Raw genomic sequence first — 16,976 nt, forward strand, 5'->3', positions numbered from 1 at the left:
TAGATCACCAAAAGAAGAAGGTGTTGTAATCTCTGAGAAGGCTAAGAAAAGTGTCTAATTCTTTTCCTAAGATGCCATAGTCAAGAAAATGTTAAGGGTGGGGGTGGGTGGTTGGTGAAGGGATGGCACTCCTGTTCAAAGGCCACAGAGGATGGTCGAACAATCTGGAGCAGGACAATATACAACATCCAGGGAGGTGCAGATGGAGGGAGGAGCCAGGACGGAGCTGCTGAAGGAAGAATCCAGGGAGAAGCTTACAGAGGGAGGAGCCAGGAGAAGGAGGAACCAGACGAGACCCAGGCCACTGCCCAGAAGGTTGCCCACAGTGAAGCTGATGGAGAAAGGAGCCATGGTGGAGGAAGTGCTGACAACTCCAGGGGGGAAACTGACAGAGGTGGAGATTGTGGTAAGGGAGCATAGGGTGTAGATAGACAATTAAATATCCAGGGAGATGCAGATGATGGCCAAGGTGGTGCAAAAGGCTCAGACAACCAAGGTCCAGGTGGGGAGCAGGAGTGACAGAAGACCAAGGTGAAGATGGAGGGAGGGAGGAGCCTGACAAGGCCAGAGGGAGAGATGAGGTGAAGTGGGAGGAGAGTAGTCTGACTATCTGAGCTCATTCTTAGAATGCAGCATCAGTGTGACTCCCAGCACAGAGAGTGCAGCGGAGAGGGGAATGACGTACGTAGTTGTGACAGGGCAGAGAGATAATCCAGGGCAAACAGACAGTTTAGGCACAACCTTCATGGTCGTAAGAGGACTGATAGATATTCCAGGGCAGAATATATCCATGCCCATGTTTTAAGATTCAGTCAGATTTCCAGTCTGGTGATATTCAGCGGTACAGCACAGCTAGAATTTCACCAATATGGATCCCCATTTGGCAGGGGATTTGCCACATCACTAGACAAAACAACAGTAGTAGTCTGAAAATGTTAGATCTAGGCATTCAGCATAACGTCTCATTCTCTCAAGCAATATATAACCATGGTTCCATGAGGGAATGAGACACTGCATACTAAAAAAGCTATGGGAACTGCTATCTAAAACTGCTATGTAACCTGTCCAATGGAAGGGCACAACTTCATAGGCAGGTGACGTCAGAGGCCAGGAAGCATGAAAGCATGGCAAAGCCGGCGTCAGCCTCATGTCATGAAAGAACTGCGCTGGCAAGGATTCCAGGAGTATGGCAACAGGATGCAGTGTCTCTTTCCCACAAGGAATTATGGTTCTATTCATATACAGGATACATTCCTTTTCGGAACTCAAACTGCATCTGATAATGCTATGGGACGAGCTGCCCACACTGCAAATTCCAAGTCCCTGTTTTGTGTCTCAACATACACCACTGGGACTAGAACTGATGACTCTGGGGTCATACCAACATCTAGGCCATAAAACCGGACAAAGGTAAAGAGGGTGGACTACGGACACCTGCAGAGCAGGCCTTGGAGGTCGCCATTCTCCTTGTGGAGTGAGCCCTGATTCTTCACAGTAGAGGAGACCAAAGGACCAAACGAGTCATGATTGTCTTGACAATCTAGCAACTGAAGGTCTGCTTTGCAGCAGAAAAACCTTTCCTGGGTGCACCAACAACACATATGTGCAGTTGGTCCAACTTTCTACACAAGGTGGCTCAGTGCTCACACTGGACACACATAATCAAGCTTTTTTGGTCCAAATCTTGAAAGGGAAGAAGATGAACAACCTAAAGCAATATAGGCCGTGGTACAGTAGTGGGATTCAGTAGGAGTGTGACATGCTCGAGGATACAGAAAAGCTTTCTCCAGTTGGGGTGCAAAGTCTAAAAATAAAAGTGCCACTGAAGGGGCCTGAAGGTCACCCCTCAGGGGCCACGCCCACAGTTTCTATTACTTCAGGCAGGGATGCAGAATGGCGCCCCTGCTTGGATCCTCTCCTGACTGTAATCTCCCACAGAGAGCAGCCTAGAAGGGAAATCAGGTACAAGGACCATACTCGTCCTGGCCAGAGAAGGGGCTACTAAAGTAGGCAAACACCGCCTCTGCGCACTTTGTCAGAGCTCCCAGGAGCAGATCGATCACAGCTGAGCTGGAGGAGCTAGAGAGAACCAGAGAAACTCTGTCTGATGAATTGTTCTCCATATCTTCTGAATATCTTCTCCATTCCCTGGGCCTCAGGCCCTGTTTCAACAGTACGCCTACTCCCATATTCAGGTGCCCAGGAATGTAAAGTGCTCTCAGAGAGAGAGGAACTTGTCCTGGAACCACAGGAGGATCTGGTGTGCCAGCTTGTACAAAGGGTGCAAACGCAGAGCCCCCTATTGGTAGATTTAAGAGACCACTGATGTGTTGTAGGTGTGCACCTATACATGATGATCTCTCAGGTCTGGGAGAAAGTGTTTCAGTGCATGAAACATGGCCAGCATCTCAAGGCAGAGGATGTGCCACATGAGATGACGACTGGTCCACAGACTGCAGGGGCTGGAGTGGCTGAGTGACTGCTCCCAAACGCCTGTTCGCGTCTGTCACTAATGATAATTGTCGAAACTGAGCTCCCAGCACTGGGCCCTGATTCAGAAACCAAGGGTTTCGTCACATGTTTAAGGCTTGCACACATTGTCAGGAGACTTTGATCATGCAAAGAGGATTTCTCCTCTGGGAAAACTCCTTGGTTTGAGCCACCACTGTAGGGGTCTCATGTACAGCAGGCCAAAAGGTATGACATTGGATGCAGCTGCCATCAGACCCAGCAGCCTCTGAAACTGCTTGACAGTGAGTGACTGACCTTCCCTCACACTTCTGACAAAGTTGAGAATTTACCTGATCCAAGCAGGGGACATTTGGGCCTGCATTGTGGTCAAATTCCAAACCACGCCTAGATAAGTGGTCCTCTGCTCCGGAGAAAGCACAGTCTCAATCCCAAAGCCCAAACTGTATTTGTATTTACAGTCTGCAGGACCCATTCAGACACATTTGGCAGCAGTCTCCACGCTGCTAAATTACCTACTTAGGAAACCAGCCTCTCGCTATCCTTACATGCCTCACAAAATGAGGAGTTGGTACTTGTTGAGGGATCCTCCATGCAGCGGCCTCTAAGCTGGAAAGTGGTGAGGAAACCTGAAATGACACAACTTGCATACCTGTCTGGCATGCCTGTGATACAACAGCAGTGTGCAGACACATGCCAGCATGACCTGCTGCTGAGTACTCATAGCCCAATGTATTAATATTGCACATAACGGCTTGGAAAGCATTTTGATGCCACACTGATTGCAAAAGAGCTTATGCAGTGTCTGTTCAACCCATGGAATAATTCTCATGATCTTGAAGTTTGGTTAAAAGAACATATTCTACTGTGTAAGTAACTGAGGTAAACTATGAGAGAATAATAAACTGACATTAAGTTTTTGCTACAATATAACTTTTTTATGTAAGAATTGTCTGTCTAGATGCATTGTATTGTTCAAAATATATTTATTTATCCAACAGGAAAAAACAAGGACGTAGGAACAGGAGTTACACCAAATCGGTGGCTACCAGAAGAGAATAAAAAAATTGATTCTTTATGTCAAAGACTTCATTATGAACAATGGCGCCATCACAAACTGAGAGCTACTGATGTTCTTCAGATCAACAAACATTCATTACAGTCTCTCGAGTCTTGTGCTGAAGAAGAACTAATTCAGACATTCATACAAAAACTAATGACAATGAACTACAGAGCAAGATACATTCATGTTAATAAGACCAAAGAACAGGTTACAGTGCAACAACGAGATAGTAATTCTGAAGATGAGTGTACTATATTTGATCATTTTTTGATATATCTTTATCTAACAAAGGAACAAGTCAATCTGATCTCATTCACCCCATGGATATTCAGATGGTGGTGTTTTCATTGTGCTGATAGTTTCCTGAAGCAGCTGATGTTGACTAAACTTTCTCAGTGTCAGCACGCTCTGCCTCTGCTTGTTCCTGATCCAGACACACAGCAGGCTGAGTTTCCTCTCTGGACCTTCAGAAAATCAACAAGAGCTGGAAGATGAGAAAACCAATAATGAGAACATCAGTCAAACCCAGCCGATCTACAAGACACAAACTCCAATGGTTTTTTTCTTCAGGTTTGGCTCTGTGTCTTCATCCAAGTCTCAGCTGATGAACTGTCTGATCAATGAGAAGCACAACACGTTCTTTCACAGGAACTGTACAGGGAGTAGCAAAACCAGAGTCCTGATGGATGGAGTGGTGGAGATCGCCTGGTTCTGCCCCTCTGGGAAAAACACAGATAAATTCAATGACTGTGTAGCGTTCTGTAATCTACACGGTGATGCAGGAGACCATGAGAAACAGCTGCAGATCCTCACTAAAATGAGCTCCGTCAATGTTGTTCTTCTACCACGATTTCAGAGGAATGACAAAAGTGCAAAAATAATCCAAAACCTGTTTGAAGACAGAAAGCCACTCATTTGTATTTTTACTGAAGATGATTCTACTGTAACTGAGATGAAGAAAGGAAATTCAAAATTGGTTTGAAAGACAGAAATCAGTCAGATGTATCTGAAGACCTCAGAAGAGTTATAAATGATTGTCTCTCAAAATCATCTTCCACTTTCAGACTTGAAGATGTGTCCAAACAGTCAGACATTAGAGTAGATGAAAAAAATGATGATGACTGCAGGAGAGGAAGAGAGGCAGCACAGCAGATGATTAGTTTACTGGAGGAGAAAGATCTGACCAAAATCAAAGAATTATTTCTGCCTCATCAGGGACAACTGTGGCATCAGTGGTGTCAGAAAAACAAAGAACTACATCGACCTCGAGGAGATGAGATTGAAATGGACATTAGTAGAAAACACACAGACTTGAAGAAAATCCGTGAACAGCAGCACATAACTGACATCAGTGAGTTCATGAAGCTCTTTATTAATGAAATTTGTTCAAATGCTGTAACTAAAAATACATATTTTCTAAAATGGCTTGAAATATTCCTGGATGAATATATGACTGCTGGATTTTCTACTATACAAGACAAATATGATGAAAAGTGGTCAACAGTTGTAAGACTAAAAGAGAATTATGATAAATTGGAACAACTGACAGCTGAACAAACTGAACTAGACAGAATATCTGAGGAACTGCAAGCTTCATCCTTTGGTTTGGAGCACATCATGAGGGAGATCGGTCAGATCTATGAATCATGTTCATCTGTGAAGGAGAACAAGAAAGACCTGCAGGTTCACTTCTCTTTTCTCCCGGGTCTTGCAGCAGAGATGATGATCTCTGGATCTCCACTGGAGCTGATGGATGGAGATGCTGCTCATGTTCCTGTGATCTGGATCTCTGCTGTTCTAGATCAACTCGTCCAGAAACTGGGAGACCAGAGAGTCTTTGTGCTGTCAGTTTTAGGATCCAGAGCTCTGGGAAATCCACCATGCTGAATGCCATTTTTGGACTCCAGTTTGCTGTCAGTGCTGGCAGATGCACCAGAGGAGCTTTCATGCAGCTGGTCAGAGTCTCAGATGAAATGAAAACACAGATGAACTTTGACTATATTCTTGTTGTTGATACTGAAGGCCTTCATGCTCTAGAACTGGCTGGAAGATCAACAAAGGATCATGACAATGAACTGGCCACATTTGTTGTTGGTCTTGCAAATTTGACTCTGATCAACATTTTGGAGAAAACCCATCTGAGATGCAGGAGATTCTTGAGATTATTGTTCAAGCCTTCATGAGGATGAAGAAGGTCAAACTGAATCCCAGCTGTGTGTTTGTGCATCAGAACGTCTCAGACATCACAGCTGAAGAGAAAAAATAAGGAGGCAAGAAGACGACTGCAGGAGAAACTGGATGAAATGACAAAACTAGCAGCTGAAGAGGAAGTCTATGATGCAGAATATTTCAGTGATATAATTAGATTTGATGTTCAGAAAGATGTGACATATTTTGTTCATCTCTGGGAAGGAAACCCACCAATGGCACCACCAAACCCAATCTACTGTGAGAATATTCAAGAACTTAAGAAAATCATTATGTCTCATGCAGAAAAATCTGATAAAATGATGCTGGCACACTTAAAAGTTTGCATTAAAGATCTCTGGGATGCTTTGTTAAAGGAACAATTTGTCTTTAGCTTCAGAAATTCTCTGAGATTTCAGTCTACAGAAAACTGGAGACCAAATACAGCAAGTGGTCCTGGACTCTTCGTAGTGCCATGATGGAAACTGAGAACAAACTGCACAACAAAATAGAAAATGAAGCAATTCATGAGATTGAAGAAACTGCTCTTCACAGAGAAATGAAGGAAACGAGTGAAGAAGTGGAAAAATCAATGACAGAATTCTTTGAGAAAGACACAGATGCAAATATATTGATTCACTGGAAATCATCATTTGAAATCAAAATCAGAGATGTTCAGGAAAGCATTGTGAAAGAAACAAAGCGAAAATTAAGTGAGATTCTTCAACAGAGAGACTCTAAAGAAAAGATAGATGCTCAGAGGACACATCATGAAAACACTTTCTATGAAAAGAGCAAAGAACTTGCTCTAAAACTTAAGCAGAAAGCAAAAAATGAAGAAACACTGAAAAAGAATTTGATTTGTTTTGGCAACAGAGCGTAAAGAAGATCATTAGAGAAACTCCTGCAATCAAAAACATTGACATAATAGCAGATGTAAAAAGGCTTCTCAGTGAAATACATCAGGGTTATGTCCTGTAGAACAGAGAAAAGAAGGCAGTGAATACAATATTTTAAATGTGATAAGTTATTGTGAATATGTTATTTTAAAGAGATCGACAAAAAAAGAGATTAGAGACACTGCAAAGAGCCCTTGCCGAACAGTAAAAGCATCATTTGGACATGCTCAAAGTTTGTCTATAGAGGATGAAGCCCAGATCAAATCATTAGTCACAGATGTTGCTCATCAGACAGACACAATGATTCAGTCATTTAACATTTCCAAGATGGGGTACAACATCAGCTGTATTCAAAAAACTTACAGATTACATAACGACTTTAGAGTAACGGAACATCAGGAAGGACAAGTGAAATATGTATTCAAGAAACAGTTCTTTCTAGATTTAGATCTTTACACCTGTCAGAGAGCAAAGGAGAATATCACTGATCAACAAAGACTGTTCAGGGAAGCCAATGATCCTGTTCTCTATTTGGAAAGGAAAAGGGAAGAGTACTACAATATTTTCCAAAAATACTGTCAAGGAGCTGCATCAGCTGCCATTTTTGGAGAGATCATCTGTCAGAAACTGAAAGAGCCCATTGAGCAGAGCGTCTACAAGAAGACTGCCAGAGATCTGACAGGTGAAATAAGATCAAACTGTGAATCACTGAATGGAAACAGATCAAATCTGGAGAAACACATCTTAAAGACACTGGCAGAAGAGGAGAACTTTGACAAATACATGAACTACATTAATACACCCAGAGATTACTTCAAAAGTTTCATCAGAGATGAAGCCAATCGCTACATCAATGATAAGTTCAGTGTCAGTGTTTTACCCAAGATGAAGGAGAACATTAAACTCCTGCAGCAGAAGATTTTGGAGGCAGCTCATGAAGCTACTGATCATGTTCAAAAGAGCAGAGAAAATGTTGGTTTGTGGTTGAAGAGTTTCACACAGCAGCTCTCAGACGAGCTGATCTTCTCTGAAAAAGACTTCAGTGGAGTCAAACATGATGATGTTGATGATTTCAACCTCCTAGAAGATGTGATAAGACAAGAACTTCCTGCTATAATGTCAGACATCAACAGTAGATTCAACACAAATACCTTTCCAGTAAATTTGGATTACAAGTTCTCAGCCAGATAAGCTTCTGATTGATCACTTCTGCAAATGCTGTTGGGTTCAGTGTCCGTTCTGTAAAGCCATCTGCACCAACACTATAGAAAACCATGATGGAGATCACAGTGTTTCCTTTCATCGTGTTATAGGACTAAACGGAATACATTACTGTAATACAGAGCACCTGTCTGCCCATATCTGCACATCAGCAATAGCAAACAGTGCTCTATATTTTTATCCCAATGAATTACAAAAAGTCCTCTGGAGAGATTACAGAACAGCAGGAGAAGATTATGCAAAGTGGAGCATCACCTCTGATCTATCTGAACTGCCCTACTGGAAATGGTTTGTGTGTCACTTCCAGGAGGATCTGGAAAAATACTACAGTAAAAATTTGATGGACAGGGTAAGATCCCCTGATGAATGGAAGAAATACACTAAACACATTTCTCTAGAGACTTTGGATAAATACATTTAGTTTCTCATTTGTAAGTCATTTTGTTTATCACATTAAATTCTCAGTTCTCTGAATACTGTACATTTGAGAACAGTGCAAAGATTTTCAAAGCCTTTTGAAAACTAATTTTTAAAAGGGGACATGCAAATGTTCTCAATTCCAGTACTCCCCCCTGCTCTTGTATTTTGCATGTATCTTTTTGTCAACACACCTGATCCAGATCATCAGCTTCTTAGAAGTGAGCACTGTGCATGAACAGTTTTTTGATTGATATGCTCTCTACACCATGTTTATTCCTCCTATTTAGTGAGCAGGGGAAGTCTGCTAAAGTTTACTGAACATTCATTCACGGATTTGCGCTGTGCAACGTCTTCACACATAGACAAGGGGTGACATACCTCTGTAATTTGATATCATTTAAATTCACGTCCTGCACTCTTCAGTACATTTTGATTGGAACATATGTGTTATCAATTGAAATCATTGTGCAATATCCCGATGTCCACTTTGCAGAGCACCTGCATTTGAATAGAGCAAATGTCTGATACGATAAGAGAAATAAACAAAATATGCAGAGGACTGGAATAGAGAATCGTTGATCTAAAGCACCATGAATGAAGACTATGAAAATTCTTTTAGTTTTATCAGATTCCTTCTTCAGTAAGTTCTGTGCATTGCAGCCAAATTAAGCACATAGACGTTTGAAATTTATAAACCAAGTTTCACAGACAGCGCTTAGCCTAAACCAGGATTAGGCCACAGTTCAATCAGGAAATTTAAGCAATTTTTCAGGTTCTCTGAGTTGAAACAGCTCAAAATTTACATTGTAGTCTAGGACTAGGCTTAAGTCTTGTCTGTGAAACCAAGGGTTACAAACCCCAAAGGGTGTATTTGGCACAGAAATACACTGTGATGTGTCCAACAAGTTTCACTGTAACCCTTCAAAACATTCAAACAAGCTATGTGTTCAGAATTACATGAAAATTAATCACAGTCCAAGTCCAAAATTAAGCAGAGGTAGGTCATAATGACGTGCCTACATTTGTTCAAAGGCAACTCCTCACTGTCCCATATGCTGAGTTCAAATACAGAAGCTAGAATTGTGTTTTTTTTTTTCGTCTTTGAAGATGTTTTGTATATATATATATATATATATATATATATATATATATATATATATATATATATATATATAAATAAATATATATTACCTTTTCATTGCCATTATTTCTCATACATTGATATTCTTGTTTTTCCCTGTTTGTGTACAATAAACTCACATATTTTTCTCATTTTGACTCACGTTTTGTCTCTCCATCCACACACTAATTACTATTATCTATTAAATGTTACTTCATCCAGCTCTAGAAAACATCTAAATTCACAAGCTGGAGGTTGCGTAGGAAGAAGGGTGAGGACAATGATAATTGTTTTTAGATTATTAAGAGGACAAAGAAGAGTTTACCTTCCACTTCCTCATCAAAGAAATGATGAAGCAAAGCAACAATCAAGTTTCTGAGCAATTGACATCAAAAGATAAAATAGTTTAGACATCTGCTTCCACCAAGCCTGGGAAGGTGACCGTCATCCAAGGTTATTATATGACTGATATGATACTCTGATTTTGAACTGTATTTACAACCAACAGAAAAGTATATTCAGGAGAGTTCCGGCGGGAAGATGTTTGTTTGAAAAAGGTGAATCTGGGCCTGAGACAGGTTCTGAAAAAAGGAAATCCAAAATGACAATGGGAGAGAAACATGGGGGATTTCTTTATTGTCTTGTCTGTAAGATTCCTTTGTATAAATCTGTCACGCCCCAGGACTTATATGATGTTGTTTCAATGCCGCATGTGCTCTGTGTGCCCTAGTTTCTGTCTTGAGTTAAACAGTTAATCATGTCTTGTGTTTAACTGTCCGATCTAACTTGTCACTATGTGATGTTATGTGTGTGTGCAAATATTCAGTCTGGATTTGCCTATGTTTAGATTGCTTAAATTACTTTTAGTTAACCTCCTTATCCTTGAGTGTCTCTGCAGCACTGTATTGTGATAGAAGACCGGACCATCACAGTTTGTGAGTGGTGTGTTTTTCCTGCTCTTTTGTTTCCACATTTTGACCATTTTTTAAAAATGTTACTTATCCCGGATGTCTTACCCCAAAGTCCTCATCCTCCTGCTGGAGCAGGGGGATTGTTCTCTCGAGGACCACACAGAGGATTTTGTGTACCTCTCTTGCTGCATGTAATACCCGGACAGCCGCTTTCCCTTAATGGACTAAACATCTCCACATGAGTGCAGTTGTCCGGGGATGGTCCTTGAGAGAGCAATGCCGCTTCCATCGAAGTCGGTGCTGGTGCCATTCGGCTCCTGTCTGCTGAGGCTCGTTTGCTCCTGTCTGCTGAGAGGTTGGTTTGTTTGTAGCTGCGTGTAGCTTCGCTTTTCAATTTATCACCTCTTCTCTAACGATCAAATATAATTTAACTGTGTACATATCGTTGATACTATTAAATTAATCTAACTAATTAGACTGCTGTTAGTTCGTTCGCTTTAATCTAAAACTCGGCGGTGAGTTAGTACTCGTTAGCCGATTCACTTTCGCCCCACCCGCGTTTTGCTACCGATTGTGGGCTTTTTCCCCGCTCCTGTTCATTTGTTCCTCGCGCTCGTTCGCTCCATTTTCACAAGCTCATCAAAACAAGAGTGGTAAGTGAATCTACGGTGAGTAAATGGCTTCTCCCTGCATCGTCACTTGCACCGTCTGTCACATGTATAGCTTGTCCTTCTCTGTTAGCGATCAGGGATTCACGTGTGATAAATGCAGGGAAATAGCTAGGCTGACAGAGAAGGTTTTAGAATTAGAGACACGTATCCAAACTTTAATTGAGGACAGTAAGAATGCGAGGGCTGTAGATACTGCTTTGGATGCGACTAGTACAGTGAATCATGTACATTGTTCGGTTCCAGCTTCAGAGCCCGTGCAGCAGAGGGCAATTGGGTGACCGTGGAGGCGGGCTAGTCGCGGTCAAAACACCGCTCTTCCGTTCGATCAGAACATCAAACAGGTTCTCCCCACTCAGTGACGCACCCACTGAGAAACCTGATCAAAGTGCTCTAGTAATTGGCGATTCTATTATGCGGAACGTGAAAATAGAGACACCAGCCACCATAGTCCAATGCTTACCGGGAGCCAGAGCGCCTGACATCTTGTCAAATTTAAAAGTGCTGGCTAATGCTAAACGTAAATTTCGTAAGATTGTTATTCACGCCGGCGCTAATGATGTTCGACTTCGCCAGTCGGAGATCACTAAAAATAATATTAAAGAGGTGTGTGAATTTGCAAGCACGATGTCGGACAATGTAATCTGCTCTGGTCCCTCCCTGCTTACCGGGTGATGAGATTCACAGCAGATTGCTGGGTCTCAATGGCTGGATGTCTAAGTGGTGCCCGCAGAACAACATAGGCTTTATAGACAATTGGATGAGTTTCTGGGGCAGACCTGACCTGTTGAAAAGAGATGGTCTTCATCCTCTTGGGGTGGTGCCGCTCTTCTATCTAGAAATATGGCATATAGTCTTATAGCTCCAACATGACCAACTAGTGCCCAGGTCAGGAAGCAGACAGACCGGCTAAACCGACCGTCTGCTAGCTGCCTCACGTCACAGAAGGCAGTTAATTCTCAGCACATAGAGACTCTTTCACCTAGATATCACACTATAGAGACTGTGTCTGTTCCCGAATTAGAATATGCAGAGAACGTCCAAACCTAATCAAAAGCAATAATTTAATTAATGTCCAACAAATTAAAACTACCTATAATTCAAATAAGCAAACGATAAAACTTGGCTCAAGCTAAATATTAGATCACTTTCCACAAAAGCACTTTATGTATATGATTTGATCAATGATCAGAAGCTAGATTTGCTTTGTTTGACAGAAACCTGGCTAAAACCAGATGATTATATTACTCTAAATGAATCTACCCCCAAAATTATTTCTATAAAAATGAGCCACGTTTAAAAGGTAGAGGGGAGGTGTTGCTACAATTTATAACAATATTCTTAGTACTTCTCAGAGGGCAGGCTTTAAATATAACTCATTTGAAGTTTTGGTGCTGCATATAACATTATCTACAGAATCATGTGCTAGTGATAAATCTTCTGTCATGTTTGTACTGGCTACTGTATACAGGCCACCAGGACACAGCACAGATTTCATTAAAGAATTTGCTGATTTTCTAACTGAGTTAGTACTGGCCGCAGATAAAGTCTTAATTGTTGGCGATTTTAATATCCATGTTGATAATGAAAAGACTCATTAGGATCAGCTTTCTTAGACATTTTAAACTCCATTGGGGTTAGACAACACGTCTCTGGACCTACTCATTGTCGAAATCATACTCTAGACCTAATACTGTCACATGGAATAGATGTTAAAATGGTTGAAGTACTGCAGCAAAGTGATGACATTTCAGATCACTATCTAGTCTTGTGTGAACTCTGTATAGTTAAACCTGTAAACTCTGCACCTTATTACAAGTATGGTAGAACCATCACTTCCACCACAAAAGAAAGCTTTCTAAATAACCTTCCTGACTTATCTCAATTCCTTAGTTCATCCAATACGATGCAAAAACTTGATGATGTAACAGAAACTATGCACTCTCTTTTTTCTAGCACTTTAGATACAGTTGCTCCTTTGCACTTAAAAAAGATAAAAGAAAACAATCTGACTCCATGGTATAATGACAACACACGCACCTAAAAGAGAGCAGCCCGGAAAATGGAGCGCAGGTGGAGAAAAACCAAATTAGAAGTATTTCGTATTGCCTGGCGGGAGAGTATGCTGTCATACAGAAAAGCATTAAAAATAGCAAGATCTGATTATTTTTCATCCCTTTTAGAAGAAAACAAACACAACCCCGGTATTTATTCAGTACAGTGACTAAATTAACAAAAAATAAAGCATCAGCAGGTGCTAATATGCCCCAAGAGTATAGCTGCAATGAGTTCATGAATTTCTTTACTTCTAAGATTGATACCATCAGAGATAAAATTGTAACTATGCAGCCGTCAACTACAGTTTCACATCAGATAATGAGCTTTAGATCCCCTAAGGAAAAATTACACTCTTTCTCTATTATAGGAGAAGAAGACTTGTACAAACTTGTTAAATCATCTAAACCAGCAACATGTATGTTAGACCCTATTCCATCTAAACTATTAAAAGATCTGCTTCCAGAAGTCATAGATCCTATTTTGAACATTATTAATTCATCATTGTCATTAGGATATGTTCCCAAAACCTTTAAACTGGCTGTAGTTAAACCTCTCATTAAGAAACCACATCTTGATCCCAAAGACTTAGTAAATTACAGACCAATCTCTAATCTCCTTTTTCTGTCAAAGATACTAGAAAAGGTAGTATCCTCACAACTGTATTCCTTTTAGAAAAAAATGGTGTCTGTGAGGATTTCCAATCAGGTTTTAGACCGTACCATAGTACTGAGACTGCTCTCATTAGAGTTACTAATGACCTGCTTCTATCATCTGATCGTGGTTTTATCTCGTTATTAGTGCTATTAGATCTTAGCGCAGCATTCGATACTATCGATCACAACATTCTCTTGGATAGACTAGAAAACTATGTTGGCATTAGAGGAAGCGCCTTAGCATGGTTTACATCATATCTATCTGACCGCTATCAGTTTGTGGCATTAAATGAGGAGGTATCATATCGATCAAAAGTGAAATATGGAGTTCCTCAAGGCTCAGTGCTAGGACCGTTACTTTTCAACCTTTACATGTTACCTCTGGGAGATATTATCAGGAGTCATGGTGTTAGCTTTCACTGCTATGCTGATGATACTCAGCTCTATATTTCAGCGCAGCCTGGTGATACACACCAAATTGAGAATCTAACAGAATGCATAGTCGATATAAAAGCTGGATGATGAGTAACTTCTAATGTTAAATTCTGAAAAACAGAGGTGCTAATAATTGGACCTAAAACCCCACATATAATAATCTAGAACACAGCCTATCACTTGATGGCTGCTCTGTTAATTCTTCATTGTCAGTTAGGAACCTAGGTGTGCTGTTTGACCGCAATCTTTCCTTTGAAAATCATGTTTCTAGCATCTGTAAAACTGCGTTTTTCCATCTTAAAATATATCTAAATTACGACCTATGCTTTCAACCTCTAATGCAGAAATATTAATTCATGCGTTTATGACCTCAAGGTTAGATTATTGCAATGCTTTATTGGGTGGTTGTTCTGCACGCTTAATAAACAAACTTCAGCTAGTCCAAAACGCAGCAGCCAGAGTCCTTACTAGAACTAGGAAGTATGATCACATTAGCCCGGTTCTGTCAACACTGCACTGGCTCCTATCAAACATCGAATAGATTTTAAAATCCTATTAATTACCTATAAAGCCCTGAATGGTTTAGCTCCTCAATACTTGAGCGAGCTCTTATCACATTATAGTCCTGCACGTCCGCATGCGTTCTCAAAACTCTGGCCATTTGATAATACCTAGAATATCAAAATCAACTGCGAGGCGGCAGATCATTTTCCTATCTAGCACCTAAACTCTGGAACAATCTCCCTAACTCTGTTCGGGAAGCAGACACACTCTGCCAGTTTAAATCTAGATTAAAGACACATCTTTTTAACTTAGCCTACACATAACACACCAACACACCTTTTATTATTCAAATCCGTTAAAGGATTTTTAGGCTGCATTACTTAGATTTGCTGGAACCGGGAACACTACTCCTAAATACGATGTACTTGTGACATCGTAAAAGAATGGCATCTACGCTAATATTAGTCCTGTTTCTTTCTCAATCTGTTTTCACAGTTTGTATCCAGACTAGATGGTGGATCAGCACCCAGAGATTATGTTCATCAGAGACCAGAACACCTAGATGCGCCCTGTGGACCAATCACCAGATCCTGATGCACACACGCATTACGAACACACTAAGTCATTTACACTACCTGACACAGCTGCGTTTAAAATTGAACTGGAGGTTAAGTGCTGGGCGTCCGGTCAGAGGAGAACTGACCCCAACTGAGTCTGGTTTCTCCCAAGGTTTTTTTCTCCATTCTATATGCATGGGGTTTTGTTTCCTTGCCGCTGTCGCCTCTGGCTTGCTTGGTTGGGGACACTTAACTTCTAGTGACTATCGTTGAATTGACTACAGAGACCGTCTCTGCATTTAATAAGAAATTGGTCACTCTCATTCACTATATATCCCTGTCATTATACTGTACAGTGCTTTGATGCAACCTGTGTTGTTAAAAGCGCTATATAAATAAAAATGATTGATTGATTGATTGATTCATCAATGACTATTCAGTTCATTGACCACGACACTCACTCCAACCAGCCCACCATCTCCCGCTGCATGGAGACACAGCCCAAGGATACACGGTGATGGAGAGCCGCAGTTCCCTGCGACTGAGGAGCCATTACCTTATGGAGCAACAGAGCAGAAAGTCGCCTCGGAACCCAAGCCTATGACGTCACAACAGGTGCTTGAGGTGGCAACAGAGCATGCCACGGTGGAGAGAGCCTGGCACATGGAGAGTGAGGAGTGGAGCTCCACCCACTGCACCAAGGCTGAGAGTGAGATTTTTATACATCTGGGGCTTCTAGATCTAGAGGAGCTAAATCAAATCACTGGCATATTGATTTGGAGTGCGACCTGGCCCTTCTGTCCAGCAGCCCGGAGTCCCCGCTGGTCCTGTCCAGCCCAGATAAGGTTCCAGATTCTCCAGTGACCGCACATAGGCCCTCCGGATCCTCAGTGTCTCCCTGGCTCTTCAGCTCTCTGTTTCTGCTTCGGGCTCTTCCGCCGCTGCCATCAGTCGGTCATCTGGAGTTGGGCCATTCCTCTCCATGGCTTCTCTCTCTATTGGACTCAGTTTGTTTTCTGACCCATTGGGGTTCATCCTCCACCTAAACCTCCTCCCAACTGCCCCTCCCCATGTTTCTGTTTTTAGGTGCAAGGACGCTCCTTTCCAGGAGGGGACACAGCTCTACCCTGGAGCACTACTGACTACTGAATAAGCTAAGCACTTTCAGGTTTTAAATATTAGCTGGCTCATTTGATTACAGAAGGAATATATATATTGGATATATATATATATATTGTTTACTTTGAGTGCCTAAACAACACATTTTAATTACAATAAATGTATGCATAAATTCCATCACATGAGTGATTTCACGTAGAGCAGTATGTGCTACAGCATTTGCTTAACCTACCTTACATAACATGCATGAAATGCTTTGTAGTTGTATGAGACCAGCTCTTTGTGTCAGAGAAATAGCTCTTGCGTATGATGTCTGCTTTGCAGGAATTTCACATGCATCACATTTGCACATTTGAGGCCGATAGTAGTGAAGTACATTTTTGAGTATCTGTACTTTACTTGAGTTAATTTTGTTCTGGAAACTTATGACTTCAACTTCACTACATTTAAAACACTAATATCGTACATTTTACTCCACTAAATTTCTGCCAAGGTAGAATGGACAGTGTGTGATTTTTTTTTCTTCTCTAATTGTGGTGTTTTTACAGGTAATAGACAGTAATAGCTCTTGAAGGGTCACGTGAACAGTCATTTTCAGACCATTCTTTTTGAATCCTCCTGTCAAAGATGACAACTGATGACAAAATGGAAAAAGACGTCTCAGTTTTTGCACAGTTTTGCACAGTTTTTGC

The 16,976-nt window shown here is 41.2% G+C and overlaps 1 pseudogene; it reads left to right on the top strand.

The window, feature by feature from the left end:
- Nucleotides 1-3,061: 3,061 nt before the first annotated feature.
- Nucleotides 3,062-8,528, top strand: LOC122333090 (annotated as a pseudogene).
- The last annotated feature ends 8,448 nt before the right edge of the window (nucleotides 8,529-16,976 follow it).

The sequence above is a fragment of the Puntigrus tetrazona genome, chromosome 3 (assembly GCF_018831695.1).
Source record: "Puntigrus tetrazona isolate hp1 chromosome 3, ASM1883169v1, whole genome shotgun sequence".
Classification (NCBI taxonomy): domain Eukaryota; kingdom Metazoa; phylum Chordata; class Actinopteri; order Cypriniformes; family Cyprinidae; genus Puntigrus; species Puntigrus tetrazona.